Source organism: Typopeltis vanoorti, chromosome 4 (genome assembly GCF_054136105.1).
Source record: "Typopeltis vanoorti isolate ZY-2024b chromosome 4, IOZ_Tvanoo_1.0, whole genome shotgun sequence".
Taxonomy (NCBI): domain Eukaryota; kingdom Metazoa; phylum Arthropoda; class Arachnida; order Uropygi; family Thelyphonidae; genus Typopeltis; species Typopeltis vanoorti.
In genome coordinates this window covers 34,204,351-34,224,106 of record NC_143552.1, presented here as the reverse complement: position 1 = coordinate 34,224,106, position 19,756 = coordinate 34,204,351, and the positions used below count along the sequence as shown (strand labels likewise).

At 37.1% G+C, this 19,756-nt stretch overlaps 1 protein-coding gene across 3 annotated transcripts in view; it reads left to right on the top strand.

Moving 5' to 3' along the window:
- The window catches only part of LOC150107214 (roundabout homolog 1-like), a 742,051-nt gene that overhangs the window by 464,281 nt on the left and 258,014 nt on the right, over positions 1-19,756 (top strand). The gene's annotated exons all lie outside the window — the stretch shown is intronic.

Genomic DNA, 19,756 nt, shown 5'->3' with positions numbered 1-19,756 from the left:
CTAACTGTCCACTGTAACAAACTATTCCTGCAGTCCTCCCATGAGATTGCTGTTGTAAGAGTTAACGTACAAATTTTTTTTTTTATTAAATTAAAAATGAAATTTTATTACATAAAGGTGTATTAAATATTTATCTATATTTAATAAAATATTTTCCTATAATACTGATATTACACATTTGTGAACCTTGGAATTTTTATTTCTTTTATGTAACCTATGCTGATTTTAATAGGTCAGCATGGGGAGGGGGAGCTTGCTTGAGTTGTTTATTTGCATTTTGTACATTATATATATATATATATATATATATATATATATATATATATATATATATATATATATATATATATATATATATATATATACGTAATAAATTTTTTAACTTGGGGATATTGTATATTAGGATAACCAAGTTATTTTATAAACTTGGTTATTTTAACTCCTAATCCCAAGTATGCAAACAATTAAGTTTGCGCCTGAAACAAAGTTCAAGTCTAAAGATGATACAACACCAGGGCAACTCATTGTAAAGGTGGGTAAAGCTCTGATCACTATTCTTAGTATTTAGAGTCTAGCTACTCACTGAGGAGACCTCAAAAAAGGTTGAAACCAGTCTGGGTATTGACCCCACCCATAATGCATTGCAGTGTACATCTTCTAGTGAGATGTGCTTTACATTAAGGGAAAATACTAAGAATAGTGATCAGAGCTTTACCCACCTTTACAATGAGTTGCCCTGGTGTTATACCATCTTTAGACTTGAACTTTGTTTCAGGCGCAAACTTAATTGTTTGCATACTTGGGATTAGGAGTTAAAATAACCAAGTTTATAAAATAACTTGGTTATCCTAATATATATATATATATATATATATATATATATATAAACAGTGATATTTTTGAATGTTGTGAAATCATCATAAAAGTAATCAGTGTCGCATTCTGTTCTTAGGCTACTATTATTTGTTAATGTCAATTATTTGCTGAAGATGCAAAATGAAGGAATATAAGAGGTACTGCCAATGTTATGATCCTTTATGAATATTTAAAATTGCTGTTTTAATGTGGTAGAGCAGTGTATCTTAAACTGTGTTCCTGCAGAACCTATAGTACATTTTGGTTTTTGCAGATGAATAATCAGTGGAGCATTCTGTTCTGTTCTGAGGCCACCATTATTTGTTAATGTCAATTATTTGAAGATGCAAAATGAAGATTGTTATTGTTATTAGCACTACACCTCCATGTAGTCAAAAGACTCATGCAGGAGATCCCCATTGTCACTCCCCCACATGCACACACACACTTCATCAAATTGTGAGTCAAGCTCATTTATTGTTTCTCCACTTTCACTGACATCTGTTTACTCACTCCATGACACTGGTCTATGACCAGATTAATTACTAAGTGAAACTCTTTTTAATAAAAACATCCAGTCCAAACTACAGTGATTTTTTGATGACTGCACATCACCGATAATGTTGTTCCTTTTCCTTCAATGTTATGCAGTGGTCAACATTTATTATGATAATATTTCGAAGACTATTGTGTTAGAGTAATAATTTTAATTTAAATTAAAAAAAAAATTAATTGCAGTAACTCCTTATTATCCAGTCACAGCAGGAGAGCAATTTTCTGATCAGATAATTTCTGGAATGAATTACTGAAGGTACAATAACATGGTGCTGAACAGGAATTCATTTGACACACTAACCAATTCAAGGTTTTGTTAATTGAATACTCATTCATTAGAAGGTCAGATAATTGATTGATCACTGTACTTAGCATTTTGATAATTCCAAATTACCAAAATGCCTTCATAATTCATAATTAAGGCCATTTTTATCTGGAGTATCATATGTTGTGCATACAAAGGGACAGAAATTACATATACAATTCACCACTAAACACTACAACATTACTAATTTGGCAGGCCATTCACTCCAGTCTGATGTGTGAGAAAACATTAATAACTATTGGCTTGTGTTTTAATTGTGTACGGTGCTGTTATTTTTAGGTTGCTGGAGAACATTTGAGTCTTTTTATCATGTAATTCGGTTTCAAGGATATTAGTTTATTACTGGCTTTTTTATCATATTTTTTTTAATTATTTTATTTACTTTTGTATGTGTTTTAATTTATTTTCACATAGTCTGCCAAAGGCAGTTGTCTCACTGGGTGATGAAATTTATCTCCCACATAATCACAAACATGTAGTGGAATTTGATCCTGCAGCCTATTGGGTGACGAGTGGATTTGCTAACCATGCCAACCAGACCAGTAATATTATTCAGCACTTGTTATTATTCTATGCCCCATGGAGTCATAGACTCACCTAGGAAGTACCTTTGTCATACACATAGCTCACCATACCATGGCTTAAACACATTCAAATTATCTGCAGACACCATGCTCTCAGGCAGTGCATTCCAATTATTCACAACACTCCATGCAAAAAAGCCTGCTTCTCACTCTCTTGCTGACACCCTCCTTATACATCTTCCAGGGATGATCTCTTGTTCTCCCCCAATCTCCGACCATTTTTTGAAAAACCTCTTCAACGTTAATCCAATAACAACTCCTTACCTTACCTATCTCTATCATATCACCTCTCTTTCTCCTATCCACTAGACTCTGCAAATTGCACCATCTCAATCTTTCTTCATACTCTACATTCCAGAGATTGTAGAGTATGAAGGTCAATTGCAGGACCGGCCTTCTCTATAAAGGGGCCCGGGTGCAAGAAACCTTTTGGGGCCCTAAAATATTTTTGAAAGGTAAAAATTAAAGGATTCAAAATAAACGTATTGTAAAACCTCTTACCGGCAAATGATTTGGGCACAGGAAAACAAAACAAAAAAAAAAAAAAACATTAGAAATAAATACGTTTCTGCAAATGTGTATCGACTGTGCCCACTCGATCATGAGGCCTGGGTGCATTGCACCCACTGCGCCCCCAAGATGGCCGGCCCTGGTCAGTTGCCTCTGTACCTTCTGCAGCAGCTCTTCATCCTTTTGAAAACCAGGTAACAAAATCTGTGCACATTGTATAAGGATCTGATTAGGCCACAATCTGTGGCCTAATCAGATCCTTATACAATGGAACAAGAATCTCCTTACTTCTACAAGTCAGTGTCCTCTACATCATTCCCAGAATTATTTGTGTTGTCCTCACAATTTTGGCAATGTGTACTCTCAATTTTAGATCCTTATCCACCATCACACCAAGATTTCTTATTTCCTGCACCTCCAACAATATATTCATACCAAGAGCAAATTCTATATCTCACCTGTTTTCCAAATTTTAAAACCTTGCATTTTGCAACATTGTACTGGCATTTCCACTCCTGTGCTTGTTCAGTCTATTCAAGTCTTTCCATTTCTCATAATTCATCCCAACTTTGTATTGTCTGCAAACAACTGAATATTCCCATTCAAATCTTCCTCAAAATCATTAACATACAGGTTAAACAGCAATGGCCCTAACCCCTGAGGCACACCACTAATGAACCCCCCCCTTCTGGGATATTGCTCCCCCATACACAACTTGTTGATACCTGTCAGAGTGCCAATCCAATGCACTAATCTAATACCCAACTCCATCTGCTCTAGTTTGGCTATGAAGTTATCATGCATTATCTATCCAAAGCCTTTGCAATGTTTAAGTATACTACTATGTATCTATCTTCCATGTGCAATGCTACTGTCACCTTATTGTAATAAGTAAAAACATATTTAAAATGTTTTTAAAACATATTTTAAAAATATGTTTTAAAACATATTTTTATGTTTTAAAACATATTTTTAAACATTATTTAAAAGCATTTTACTTATTGTAATAAGTAAAACAGCAAATAAGTAAGTAGAATCCTAAAACATGACCTCCCTTTATCAAATCCATGCCATCCATCAAAGATAATACCATTGTTGTCAACCCAATTCTGGATCTTGAATCTTATTAGCCTCTCCAATACTTTAACAACACCTGTCACACAGATTGCACTATAATTTGATGCTTGGATTTTGTCATCTCCTTTATGAAGCAGTACAGTCTTGTCTTCCTTATACTCCTTTGAAACATGACCCAATGTAAGACTCATATTAAACAAATATGTCAAGGTAAATGTCAACTCCTTAGCAAAATCTTCAAAATGTGCAGTAATATATCAAGTCCCACAGCCTTATTAATATCAAGTTTGCTTGATTTCCCATATATTTCTTCCTCACTCACAGTCAGTCTCTCCTCATCATCATCCACTGCTCTCAAACTCTCCATGATGTCAAATTCACAAGAATGAAAGACCCTTATGAACTGCTCATTAAATATCTCAACAATATCCTCCACAGCAGTTGTACTTACACAACATCTTCTCCAATCATTGCCATCCTACCATAATCTTTTTTTTTTTTTTTTGCTGGTTACATATCGAAAGGATTTAATTTGATTTTTTATTTTTTTTGGCTTCATTATCTAACTGCTACTCATACTGAATATGTGCTTTTCTTACCAACCAAGTCATCCTCCTTGCCTGTTCATTGTATTCCTCATGGAATTGATTATTACTATTCCTTTTATGATGCTTCCATAATGTCACCTAGCATGAAAAACAGCAAACTTAAAACAGATTGAATCAAATGTTAGCTGTCTATATTCTTCAGCTTTTTAAGTGATCTTTATCAGTAAAAATGGAGTGGCTGATTATCATCTCACAGTCTTCTTTAAATTTTTCAATTTTGGTATGATGCAAGGAACAGTTACCTTTCCAATCATTTCTATGGTGTATATTATAACACATGATTACACATTAATTTTCCAAGTTTATTGAATTTGATGTGTTATTTGTGGTCCTCGTTTTCTATTTTCCGTATTTGAATTTAGCCTTCTGTTTCACCCATGTAAATTGCACTGGATTTGGTACCTACCTGAGTGGGCCAGGACTAGAAGACAGTAGCTAAGTAAACTTTTTAATTTTGAGAGGGAGGTTTAAAGATGCCTTTAGTGTTGAATTTATGCAGCATTCTGTTTTTCTCAGATATTCGTTCGGTGAAGTGAATATAATGGTTTGTCAAGGTAGCTCAGGAAGGTGCTTAAAGTTTAGTTGCTTGAGGGGGGGATAATAAATATATCTCAACATAGCTGAGTCAGACTAAATTTAGGTTTTCAGAGTGGAATGTAGTGGTAGTTACTCAAAAGTTTCCATATAAAAGTTGGCCATAGGGTAGGTAGGGGATAATGGCTAGCCCAAGCATATATCTTCTTTTCACAGGTATAAAAGTTATTTTCCATTCCATTCATGTGTCATCTCCTATCTAGGCAGTTGACTACCATGATGAGACTCATGGTTAACTATGGATGTAACGACATGTGTAAAATAAATGTTATCCAGAATAAAGGAGAGGAATTGGTGGTGCTGATAGCATCAGCCTGGCCAAAGATTATTGGGATCACTGAGACGTGGTTGACAGAAGAGGATATAATAACAGGAATAGAAGTAGCAGGGTACAGCATTTTTGGGCAGGATAGAAAGGGAAAACGTGGTGGTGGAGTACTTCTTATGATAAGTGATGACTTATGTCCTCTAAGAGTGGAGGCTTTGGAAGGCAGTGACACTAATGATTTTGAAAGCATAGAGATAGGCAAGACGGGATATTTAGTGGGGTGTTGCTACAAAGCAAGGAGCACAGAGGGTGGGGACCAGGAGATGTTTAGACAGTGGAGCTTGGCAAGTGCAAGAAGAATGATTGTTATGGGAGATTTTAACTACAGTAGTATAAATTGGAGAGAGGAAGATGCATGTAACAATAAGGGAATGGAATTTATAGAATTCTTGAGGGACAAATATCTTAGGCAACATGTAATAGAGGGAATAAGAGGTTCAAGAGTTTTGGATTTGGTCATAGCATCAGAAGAGTTGATAATAACTGAGATGACATCTCTCCCACCAGTTGGAGAGAGTGACCATATGGTTTTGACTTGGAAGATGAATAGACATGCAGGAGTATCAAAGAGACAGGAACATATGTGGAATTATAAGGCAGGTGATTATAATAGTCTTAGACATCAGCTTGGGGAAGTTTCATGGAGGGAGGAATTGGAAGGCTGAGATATCATTAGTGCTTGGGAAATTGTGAAGGAACATTTGTTAGCAGCAATAGTAAGTTGTATTCCATAAGTGAAGAAGAGGACACAATTTGGTGTAAAGTGGATGACAAACAATATTAAACTGGAGCTGAATGTGAAAAAGAGGCTATGGAAGAGATGTAAGGAGACAGGTGAAGAGCAGATGCATGAAGAATATAAGACACAGGCCAGGAGAGTGAATAGTATGGTAAGGAAGGCAAAACTGGAATATGAGAAGAGATTGAAGAAAATCCTAGGGAAATTTTTTAGCTATGCTAGTAGGAGGAGAAATGATTGTGGAAGAATGACATTGTGGGATAAAAATGGGAATAGAGTGACTGATCCAGAGGACATAGTGGAATTGTTCAATGAACACTTTATTGGTGTATTTCATCCTGGAGGAGTAAATTTTAATACTACAGCGATATGGCAGGTTTGAGGTTTAGAGGTGCAGGAGGAGAATGTGTTCCAAATACTGAGTACTCTGGATGTCAGTAAAGCTCTGGGACTGGATGGTATTTCACCATGAGTTTTGAGAGAATGTGCTAAGAAACTGACAGCTCCTTTGACCTGGCTTTTCAATGAAAGTCTGGCTACGGGAATGGAAGGAAGGTAAGATAGTGCAATTGCATAACGGCGGTAGCAGACTGGAAGTGTCTAATTATAGGCCAGTTTTTGTGTCATCAGTAGTTGTTAAGATTTTGGAGAAATTAGTTAGGGACCATATACAACATTGGGCAGATGAGGATAATGTTATCTGTGAAAGTCAACATGGATTTGTGAGGGGGGGCACTCTTCTTTTAGTAATATGCTAGCCTTTTATAATTAAGTAACAAGAGCAGTAGATGAGGGAAAGGCATATACTGCCATTTTCTTGGATTTAGCAAAGGCATTTGACAGGATGCCACATGATAAGCTGATATTTAAGTTACAGCATATGGGTCTGGATGTCAGCTTGGTCAACTGGATTCGGGATTGGCTGTCCGATAGATATCAGAGAGTTGTGTATGGTGGGTCAGTTTCAAAGAGGCAGAGGGTTACAAGTGCGGTCCCACAGGGCTCAGTACTGGGACCTATATTGTTTAACCTTTATATCAATGACACTGTCAGTAGATTGCAGGGTGATATTCAGTTGTTTGCGGATGATGTGAATCTGGGAAGGGTTATTAGTAATAGTGCAGATATGGTAGCCCTGCAAGAGAATTTGAATAAGCTAGACAGATGGACAAATGAATGAATGAATGACGGTGTTGGTTTAATGCAGCAAAATGTAAGGTCATGAGGTTTGGGATGCATCGATGGGACACTGCATACTCTATTGGAGGAGATATACTGAAGGAAGTAGGGGAGACAAGATCTGGGGTTGATGATTGATAGAAACCTGAAATTCAAGGGACATATTGCAAAGGCGGTGAAGGTAACACAGAGGATTGCTGCAATAATGAGAATGACACTGACCTACAGAGATAAAAGAGTTGTCATTCCGTTGTATAAGACCTTGATCAGACCACACTTAGACTATTGTTCTCAGATTTGGTCCCCAGGATTTGAAGGGGATAAATTAACTGTGGAAAGACTACAAAGACGGATGACAAAGATGGTTTCAGGACTGGACAATGTTAGTTATGAGGATCGGCTGAGGGAATGTGGATTGCAGAGTTTGGTGGATAGAAGAAGGAGAGGTGATATGATTGAGACTTTTAAACTGTTGAGAGTTGGTTATAGGGTTGACACTGGGGAGTTCTTTTGCTTGGTGGAACAGGGAGACAGAGTCATGACAAGGGGCCATCCCTGGATGTTACGAAAGGAAAATGTGAGAAAGAGGGTGAGGAGTGGTTTCTTTGCATGGAGGGTGGTTGAACCATGGAATGCATTGCCTGATGGAATGGTCAATGCGTTTAAGGAGTGGTATGATAGACTTTGTGTTTCCTAGGAAGGACCTCCCGCGATGAGTCTTTTGACTCCATGGAGGCCTGAATAATAATAATTTTCCACATGAAATAACCAGAACACAGCACACAGGCAGACATAGCTATAATATTGGACTCCTCCTCAGTATTACAGATTGCAAAATCAGATTAGTGTTGGTAATTGGATAGTTATGAAAAAGACATAGTCAAAACTGACTAACAAATCATTGCCACTGAGAATGATGTATTTTTATTTTATTTTATTTGTATTTTTTATTTTTTTGTGTGATACCTACCTCCAGAAAGTTAAACATATAGTCAGTGGCAGACTATGTCTAAAAATATTGGTTGCCAGGAGACAAAGCAGGCCCACCCACAACTATAAGGCTAGCATTTAATTTTTATAAGAAATAAATAAAATTTTCAAAAAATACATAGTGGGAAAAAGATACAATTAAACTTTTTGTGAAATAAATGTAAATTTTTTAGTAATTACAGTGTACATATATTGTACATATTACTGGCAGTAGACATACTAAATGTAAATACAGATTGTTATAAATGATTGTTATAAATCGTGGATATTTTTAAATAGTTTGCTTGTACTGAACACTTTATGCATTAACAGGTAGTTCAAAAGTATATTTCATGCAGTCCACTATATTAACCTCTCTACTGGTTGACGTAGATGAAATAGTAAGACCATCTGGCACTTCTTATCCATGTTATTCAATTGTTACAGAATTGTATCCAGATTTATGTGGACATATATATGCGTTCTGGACAGTTGGGGTGTTAAGAGCAATCGTTTGACTTCACTAGATGATTGTGCAAATCTATCAATAATTGCTTCTGCATCCAGTTCATCTACCAATTCCTTTTCAATGGATAGCAACATGTATGATTCCAAGTCCTCAGACAGTGAATTTCTTAGCCTTGTCTTTATGATCTTTAGCTTTGAAAATGTCCTCTCACATTGAACTTCAGTAACTGATAGTGTGCAGATGACTTTATAAAGTTCATAAAGGTTATCATATGCCTTGAAATGAAATCTGTTGGATGCCAGAATTTTTAGTACACATGATGGGCAAGTGCTACAAATTTTACACTTGTTGCAACTGGAATCCATATTCTCACCATCATTAAGCAATAGCTTTAATACATCAAAGTTCGAAGAAAACAATTCCAGTATTACTTGATTTTTGCTGGTTTATGGAGACAGCTTAATAATACCTTACAATGCTTCATCTTCAAGGCTCTTCTCTGCAATAGTTTTAAACTTTGCTGGGTCCAAGTAGGATAAATCTTTATACAACTTTTTGTGTTGTACAAAATTTAGTGACTACAGGCGTGAATAAGCCTCTAGTCACTAAAGCCAACTACAAAGGGTGATGGATTACAAGTGTTGGGAGAGATTCGAAGACCAGGCAGTATGAACAATATAAGCACCTATTTTCTTTGTTATATGTTAGCTATTTTCTTGGGGCTGAGTCATTCATAATTTTCCTCTCATACAAACAAGCATGAATCTAATGACTGGACAGTGTGGTCCATTACATTTATTTACAAATTCCAATGCTGTGAACGTTATCAAATGTTCTTGTCTGTTCCTTCAACTTTGTTGTAGCTGAATCTATTAAGCTCCATGCAGTAAACATATCTAAACCACTTGTCTGTAAATAACTTGATTACAGCGCTGTGGTTTCAAATATATACAAGTAAATAAATGCTATCAATATTGTTTCAAACTTTAGAAGACTTTGAAGTAAAACATTTGCTTCTTGTTTTGTTTTTGTATCAAACTTGTCTGAATCTTGTATCATTGATAAGCATGTCAATCGATTTACAAAAATACTGACAGCAGCATCATCAAAACATCCAAATATAGTTGTTGCTGCATTGGATTTTCCTAACCATCTTGTCTGGCCAATTATTATTATTATTATTATTATTATTATTATTATTAAACAAGACCTCATGGAGTCAAAGACTCATCTAGGAGGTCCTTTTATCTCACACACATCTCATCATACCGGGTCTTAAACACATTCAAACTCCTTGCAGACACCACACTCTCAGGCAAGGCATTCCAATCATTCACAACTCTGCACGAAAAAAACCTGCCTCTCACTCCCCTACTCACACCCTCTTTATACAGTTTCCAGGCATGAACTCTGGTTCTCCCCTGATCTCCCACTATTCTCTGTAGAACTTCTCCACCATTGATCCTATAACAACCCCTTACCAACTTGTAGGTCTCTATCATATCTCCCCCTCTTCCTTCTCTCTACTAGACTCTGCAAATTACATCTTTTCAGTCTTTCCTCATACTCAACATTCCAGAGGTCAGAAACTACCTTAGGTCAGTCGCCTTTGGACCCTTTCCAACATCTCTTCATCCTTCTGAAAACCAGGTGACCAAATCTGGGCACAATAGTCCATGTGTGGCCTAATCAAAGCCTTATACAATGGAACAAGAATCTCCCTACTTCTACACGTCAGTGTCCTCCTCATCATTCCCAGAAGTCTTTGTGTTGTCTTCACAATTTTGGCGATGTGTGACCTAAATTTTAGATCCTTATCCACTATCACTCCCAGATCTCTTATTTCCTCTACTTCCAACAATATATTCTCACCAAGCATAAATTCTGCATCCCATCTTTGTTTTCCAAATTTTAAAACCTTACATTTTGCAACATTGAACTCACATCCCCATTTGCTTGCCCAATCACTCAATTTATTCAAGTCTTCTTGCAAGACCACAACATCTTCACTACTCTTTATGGTTCGTCCCAACTTTGCATCATCTGCAAACAACTGAATATCTCCATCCAAATCTTTGCCAATATCATTAATATACAAGTTAAATAGTAATGACCCTAAAACAGATCCTGAGGCACTCCACTAGTGACTTTCCTTTTCCTGGATATTGCACCCCCATACACAACTTGTTGATACCTATCAGATTGCCAGTCTCCAATCCAATGCACTAATCTAATATCCAACCCCATCTGCTCTAGTTTGACTGTCAACTTATCATGAGGTACTCTATCAAAAGCCTTTGCAAAATCTAAGTATAGTACTGTGTATCCTTCTCCTCTGTCCAAGGAAGCAGTCACTTTATTGTAATAAGTAAGTAGATTACTAAAACACGACCTCCCTTTAGCAAATCCATGCTGTCCATCAAAGATTATACCATTGTTGTCAACCCAACTCTGGATCCTAGTTCTCACAAGCTTCTCCAACAACTTAACTACAACACCTGACACACAGATAGGCCTATAGTTTGATGCTTGAGTTCGATCACCTCCTTTATGAAGTGGCACAATCTTGCCCTCCTTCCACTCTTTAGGGATTTGACCAAGTGCAAGACTCGTATTAAAAAAATATGTCAAGGCAGGTGTCAACTCTCTGGCACATTCCTTCAGAATACGCGGTGATATATTATCAAGTCCCACAGCCTTATTTACATCTAGTTTACTCAACTCCCCAAACACCTCTTCCTCACTTACAGTCAGTCTCTCCTCCCCATCATCAACTGCTCTTAATCTCTCCATGAAGTCACATTCACAAGATTGAAAGATCTTTATGAACTGCTCATTAAGTATCTCCACCACACATTCTGCAACAGCTGTCTTTATACCATTTCCTCCAATCAATGTCATCCTTCCATAATCATTCTTTCTTTTGCTGGCTACATATCAAAAGAACTACCTAGGATTCTTTTTAGCTTCATTAGCTAACTGCTGTTCATACCTCTCTTTAGCTACTCTCACCAACCAAGTCACTCTCCTTGCCTGGTCTTTGTAGAACTCATGAAATTGGTTACTTCCACTTCTCTTATGCTGCCTCCACAATGCCCTTTTTCTCTGTATTGCATGCTTAATCTCTTTATTCATCCATCTCACACCTAACTTATTTAACCTTCTCACTCGTGGTATACATTTAGACATTGCATCTACTAAATATTTTTTGAAAATCCCCCAAGCTGCATTGATCTCTTTTCCAGCTAACTCCTCATTCCATGCTACACCTGCAAGCTGTCTCCTGAGCTCTTCATAATCACCCCGCTTGTAGTTCCACATATACCCTTTTTTCACTGGGGTCCTTGCACTGCTGGCAACCACCCAAGTAATCACCTCATGGTCACTTTCACCAATTGGTGGATGATTTGATACCTCATTGATAATCACATCCTCTGATGAGATGACCAAATCCAAGACCCTTAATCCTCTTGTGCCCTCTGTTACATACTGTCTGAGGTAGTTATCCCTCAAAAACTCAAGAAACTCATTTTCTTTACTTCCAGTTGCTATCTCTTCATTCCAGTCTATATTGCCATAATTAAAATCACTCATAATGATCACCCTTTTCTTATTTGCTTGGCTTATTTGACTATACATTTCACTATCACCACCATCCACATTACCAGGTCTATAACAACATCCCACCAAGTATTTGATTCTATTCACCTCTATCTCACACCATACTGCCTCAAAACCACTGGCCCCATTTCCCTCTTGCATCTCTACCTTGTATGGACATAACTCTTTCTCTATCATCAATAGCACTCCCCCTCCCTTTTTACCCCTTCTATCCTCACGAAACACATCATACCTTTCCATCTCTATTCCTGTCAGGATGTCATCCTCATCTAACCATGTCTCACTTATTCCGACAATCTCTGGGTGCACAGACGCAATTAGTGCAACCATTTCATCCGCCTTGTTTCTTATACTTCTAGCATTGGTATACAAACACAACAACTCATTTCTGGATCTACAGCTAGTTCCACTGATACCACTCACTCGATGTGATCTCTCCATGCTGGACTGGGGCCATTTCCCTTTCTGCTTCTTCATTTTAGAACCCTTTGCAATTCCATCTGTTTCCTTTTGATCCCTGATCATCGCATTACTTTCCTGCCTACACATTCTCTCACCTCCTTTTGGAGCATCCACCTTTCTCACGCTGTGTATCCCTGTCCACCCTGAGCCTCGCCGTTTCCCTGCTCCTCTTGCACACCCATTCTCTCATTTTCTATACTCATACCACTCACTTCCACATTCATTTCCACTCCTTCAATCTCTCCTGTCTTACTCTCCTGCTCTTCCACATCACTCCCCTCTCGATCTGATTCATTCTCTCTATTCACTTCTCTACCTTCCAGCAGCAGTCTCTCCAAGCGACTCACACCATAACCACTCAAATGCAGTCCATCACTCCCATACAGCTCACTTCGTCCCTCAAACTCATTCCACACATTAACAAACTCTACTCCCATCTCCTCACACATTTCAGCCAGAATATCATTCATAATCCTTGCTCTCCGCCTCATTTCACCACAATCATACCTAGGCAACACACTGACCACCCTTCCTGTCACACTATTCTCCTTTATCTTTCCAAGCAGTCTCCTGATATTCATTTTGACATGCTCTTTGTTCTCTCTCAAATCATTCGTACCAATTAATACAATTAACTCTTTTGCTCGTTCCCGCCTCATATTCAATGCCTCAATCACTCTACTCATTTTACCGCCTGGAAAACATACCTTGTGCATTTTATCCTCTAGCACACCTTTAATAATGGAGTCGCCATACAATGCCACTCACTCATCTTTTGTTATCTCTTTCATGCCATCATGATTTATTTTAATAGTTTTGACCTGAATTCTCTTAATTTCATTCTGCATCCATTTCATTTCTTGCTTCATCCAATCCAATTCACCTTCTGAACCTCGCGACACATTCACTCTATCATTAAATCTTTCTAACTTTCTAACTCTCGACCCCCTCTTCTCACTTTCCCTCTCATTCATCCTTCTTTGTTTCCGTACTTTCGGTCCAACATACATCCAACTTTCACTATTATTCTTCTCACTCTCACATATCTTTCTTTGTTTCCGTACTTTCGGGCTAACATGCGTCCAACTTTCGCTATCATTCTTCTCACTTTTACTGTCATTCATCTTTCTTTGAAATGATTAGATTTAATCATTTCATTTTTTCTTGTATTAGATGTTTTCCAACAACTTCTATCCATACAGCCATTCTTGTGTATGATGTTTTCACAAAAGTTGCTAAATTCTGGAGCAAATTGAAAAAAGAAACTGCAGGCACGTAACATTTTGTTGTTTCAGTTATCACCAAAATCAAGACATGATGGGCAAAGTGCCTTATATGAACATGTTGATCAGCCACAACAGTAATTTTACTTTGTAAACCATTATGCTGGCCATGGTAGCTTGCAGCTCCATCTGTACTATCAGATAAACATTTTTGGGATCAATTTTAAGATGTTGTAATGTTTCAGTCAATAGATCATAAAGTCCCTGTCTTGTACCATCATTACTTGGCACAATTGAAAGTAGTCGCTCACAGATAACACTTTTAAGCACATATATAATGCTAAACCGATTGATGGATGAATTATCTTGTGTTGAATCAACTTGAATAAAATAATATTTTGCTTGAGAAACTTCACGACTAATTCTTTCTTTTATCACATTCTCCATTATTTGGATTAGCATGTTAATAGTTGTTTTACTCAGGTATGTAACAAGTCCACCACGGCCTTTACTTTGAGCTTTTCCTTGTTGTTCTAATCGTTTGATTCTTTGTGTAGACTTGTTTTGTACTGCAGAAATGTGAGCTGCCATAATGGGGTCATATTTGGCCATCAACTGCACTGTAACTAAAAAATTGCCATGATTCAGAACCTCATTATCCAGAGTGTAGGCCGATTCATTTCTGTGACCTCGAAAATAAATTGTTTGCTTGCCTAACATCTTTATGTCTATAATCCTTATGACAATACTCCTTTGCTTCAACACTTCTTCTTTCTTTTTAATTAGTGAAGATGATGTAAAAAAATTATCTAAGGTGCCATCATTAACCACACTGATAAATTGCTGAACATTTCTGACATGTGTTGTTGTCGATTCTTGTAAAAGCCAAGCTCTGGCTAATACACCTGTAGTCACTAAAGCCACGTACAAAGGGTGATGGATTACAAGTGTTGGGAGAGATTCAAAGGCCAGGCAGTATGAACAATATAAGCACCTATTTTCTTTGTTATATGTTAGCCATTTTCTTGGAACTGAATCATTCATAATTTTCCTCTCATACAAACAGGCATCGAATGGCAGATCATCAAGTGGCTGAAATGGATGTTCAGCAAAAAACTGTTTCAGATTTGCTCATGATGGATATTTGAAGATTCCAACAGTTGGTCTTTCATTTGCTTGTGTAGGTTCATTTATAGGATGTACTTCAGAAATCAAGTCATTTATGCCTGAAGGTATATCTGATTCCCTGTAACTAGTTGAAGCTATGTGTTCAGATGATGCAACTACAGGTAGTAAAGATACCGGAACAACGAAGCCAGAAGTACTGGGCCTTGGTTGGTGAGTAAAGGATGGTATTGTATTTGTCTCTACATTCAAAGTATCTCTTTCCTGTTCTTGTAACTCACAAGTCATTGCATCATTACCATGAGTATTGTTTCTTGCTTCTTGATTATTTGTTGCAGAACTGTACGTTGATGTCGATGGTAGTTATTATTACCCCAAGACCTCTTGGAGTCAAAGGCTCATCTGAGAGGTCCTTTTATCACATACACATCTCATCATACCATGTCTTAAACACACTCAAATTCCTTGCAGATACCACACTCTCAGGCAAGGCATTCCAATCATTCACAACTCTGCACGAAAAAAACCTGCCTCTCACTCCCCTACTCATACCCTCTATACAGTTTCCAGGGATGACCTCTGGTTCTCCCCTGATCTCCCACTATTCTCTGTAAAACTTCTCCACCATTGATCCTGTAACAACCCCTCACCAACATTCTCGGTCTCTATCATATCTCCCCTCTTCCTCCTGTCCACCAGACTCTGCAAATTACATCTTCTCAATCTTTCCTCATACTCAACATTCCAGAGGTCAGAAACTACCTTAGTCAGTCGCCTTTGGACCGTTTCCAACATCTCTTCATCCTTCTGAAAACCTGGTGATCAAATCTGGGCACAATAGTCCATGTGTGGCCTAATCAAAGCCTTATACAATGGAACAAGAATCTCCCTACTTCTACACGTCAGTGTCCTCCACATCATTCCCAGAAGCCTTTGTGTTGTCTTTACAATTTTGGCAATGTGTCCCCTAAATTTTAGATCCTTATCCACTATCACCCCCAGATCTCTTATTTCCTCTATCTCCAACAATATATTCTCACCAAGCATAAATTCTGCATCCCATCTTTGTTTTCGAAATTTTAAAACCTTACATTTTGCAATGTTGAACTCACATCCCCATTTGCTTGCCCAATCACTCAATTTATTCAAGTCTTCTTCACTACTCTTTATGGTTCGTCCCAACTTTGCATCATCTGCAAACAACTGAATATCTCCATCCAAATCTTTGCCAATATCATTAATATACAAGTTAAACAGTAATGGCCCTAAAACAGACCCTTGAGGCACTCCACTAGACTTTCCTTTTCCTGGATATCGCACCCCCATACACAACTTGTTGATACCTATCAGATAGCCAGTCTCCAATCCAATTCACCAATCTAATATCCAACCCCATCCACTCCAGTTTGACTGTCAACTTATCATGAGGTACTCTATCAAAAGCCTTTGCGAAATTCAAGTATATTACTGTGTATCCTTCTCCTCTGTCCAAGGAAGCAGTCACTTTATTGTAATAAGTAAGTAGATTACTAAAACATGGCCTCCTTTTAGCAAATCCATTCTGTCCATCAAAGATTATACCATTATTATCAACCCAACTCTGGATCATAGTTCTCACAAGCTTCTCCAACAACTTAACCACAACACCTGACATACAGATATGCCTATAGTTTGATGCTTGAGTTCGATCACCTCCTTTATGAAGTGGCACAATCTTGCCCTCCTTCCACTCAGTTGTGGTATTATAAAATCTGTAATAGACTGGCATCACTTGGCTGATTCCTGCCTTTCTGCTTCTTGTCACTCTTTGCATTTCAGTAATCCAGATTTATGCTTTTTCTTTTCCATGCTGGTAGGGGTGATATTCCTGAAATTAAAAATAATCCACTTTGGAAAAAATAAACATCTACAATTACAATTATGCCGCAAGAATACATCAATGGAATATGTTTTATAGATGCATCTATTATTAACAATTTTAGCAATCACAGTAATTTTAAGTGTAGAGTATATAAAAGGTTCATTATTTATTGAACTTGCATTATGCATATATATTATTATTTGAGACTGTAGCTTAAATATATTTACTGTCTAGTATTTTTATACTAATTTTATACAATGAAAGAAAATACATTATATTTAAATTAAAGGGCATAGGGCCACAGTATATAAAAAATATTAATTAAATACGTACCTTTTATAAAACATAAAACACAGCAAGCACGAGGTGAAGCACACTCAAACTGAGGCTGACACAATGAAAAATATTTGCTGTCTTTGCAACATATGCAATAGCTCGATACAAAGTTGACTCTGGCCGCACGTCATGATCCCAGGTGAGATTCCCAGCTAAGCTTCATTACGCAGTCGCAATATTAAAGATCCGAGCCAATATAATATATGCGTTGTCCTCACATAATCCGAATCAGAATTATTTTTTCAGAGTTATTTATTATATTTGTAAATGTAAAGTATCCTCGAAAAATGATTTTGCTAAACTTAAAATAGTAATATAATGTAAATTTTAGTTGCATACAGTAATAATATTGGAACTTCTATTATATTTTCAAGCTACTAAAAGGTCATTAACATTTTTAACATATTGTCTAATATTTAAGGGGGCCCACTTGCCATCGGGCTAGCCGACACCCTGGCCAGTCCGCCACTGCATATAATACATTAGTGATGTGGGTGAGCTAACTATTTTATCTCTGTTTCTATTAATTATATATATTTTATGTATTTTTAATAATTTTTACATAATCCAGAAATCCTGCTCTTGAGACCAAACTTGGAACTTTTTCAAGTGACTTCAATCCTCCAGTAAGTGGGGTGGGGTGGCAGGTCTCATACAGGACAGTGAAATTCTTCTTCAACCTAAAGATAACTCCCAGCAAACATTTATATTCATGGAAGAATTCAGACCCACAGTCTGTTGATTGGGGATCAGATATAATTTCTTATTTCTGATACTTCTGGCATATGTGTACATGCATTTTCAACATCCTATTGGCCTAGAATTACCCTTGTGTAATGTCGTTACCAACCCATTCAAATCTGAAACCTGTGAAATTGCATTTAGCATTGCATAATAATTTTAGTACTCACATTCATTTATCTCAGGGGTGGCTGGATCCATGCTTGATTGCATTCCCCTCCCCAGTATCTCTAGTTTTCCTGGTTTTGCACTTCCAAACTCTCACTGAACAAGCACCTTCTCCAAACAAAAAACATTCAAATGTAGTACATCAGGCATACCACTAAGTTCTTTGGTCCATCAAATCATTCCATACATCTATAAACCTCATGCCAATCATTTTGCCCCATCGTTTTGTTGGCTCATTAGCAATCATGGCCCATCTTCTCTACTCTGTGCTATCATGCTAAGTTAGCAGACTCATAGTCTTTACTTCCATATTTTTCATTTTCACTTCTTTCAACAACTCTTTCATATCCTTTCTCCCATTGCTTAATTAACACTATAATTAACAATAATTAACACTTTTACTTCTTCCTTCTACAAACTATCAGCTTCACTAACATCCTTGATCTTCACATCTGGGAAATATGCTTTTGTAGCTTTCTCATTAAGTATGCCTCTTAACATCGAATCTCAATACAATACTTTCTCCTTATTTGCAGTTTCTTGCACTTTCATACTTACCCCCATTCACCCTTTCTTTCTTTCTCCACCTGCTGTACCACACAACAGTCATATTTCCAGTCGCTCTAGCTCTCATTTTTGCTGTGAAGAATGCCATCTAAACACACTACACTATTTCACTCCTTACTGTCACTTGATCTCCACATTTACTTTCAGTTACTTCTTTCAAGCTCTCATTCATATTTCATGCACTAGCATTCACTACTTCCATATTCTCACATTTTTCATATTTGTCACTTCATTTTCCCACTTTCCATGTGACTCGCACTTCTTGCTTGCACATGAAACATTTACAACTCTCTCTCTCTCTCTCTCTTGCTTTCATACCATAACCAATTTACTTTTGGCAATGAATGCATAGAACATATACTACATTGTACAAAATACCTCATGCTAAACTCGATGAACAAGGAAACCTTGTTCAAATGAGAACAGTAGTTACTTCAGCCAGTTACACTGTGGCCATCAGATATGTGGGGGGGGGGGAGTCATCACACTATGATCATGCCTCAAGAATTTATAACTTTAAAATTTTTAAGAATATGCACAACCTATATTAGACTTGTGTAACATCTGTTTGTCCTCAATTATTTTCCCCTTGTGGAAAATAATTTAATAGGACTCCAGGCCAACAACAGCAATCCCCAGATCTAAGACTGTAGTCATTGAATAGCCCCTTAGCCCATATTATGGATACAGATTAGACTGTATTCCATTACTTTTAAACTACCCTTTTAAACTGGAACTGCGAGATAATAAATACCTTCAAATAGGACTCAAATACTTTCAGCTAGTAACTGCTGGAATAAGTTTACACACATACTCATTTCAGTTGGCAATTCTGTGGTGAATTATGATGTAGTTTCTGA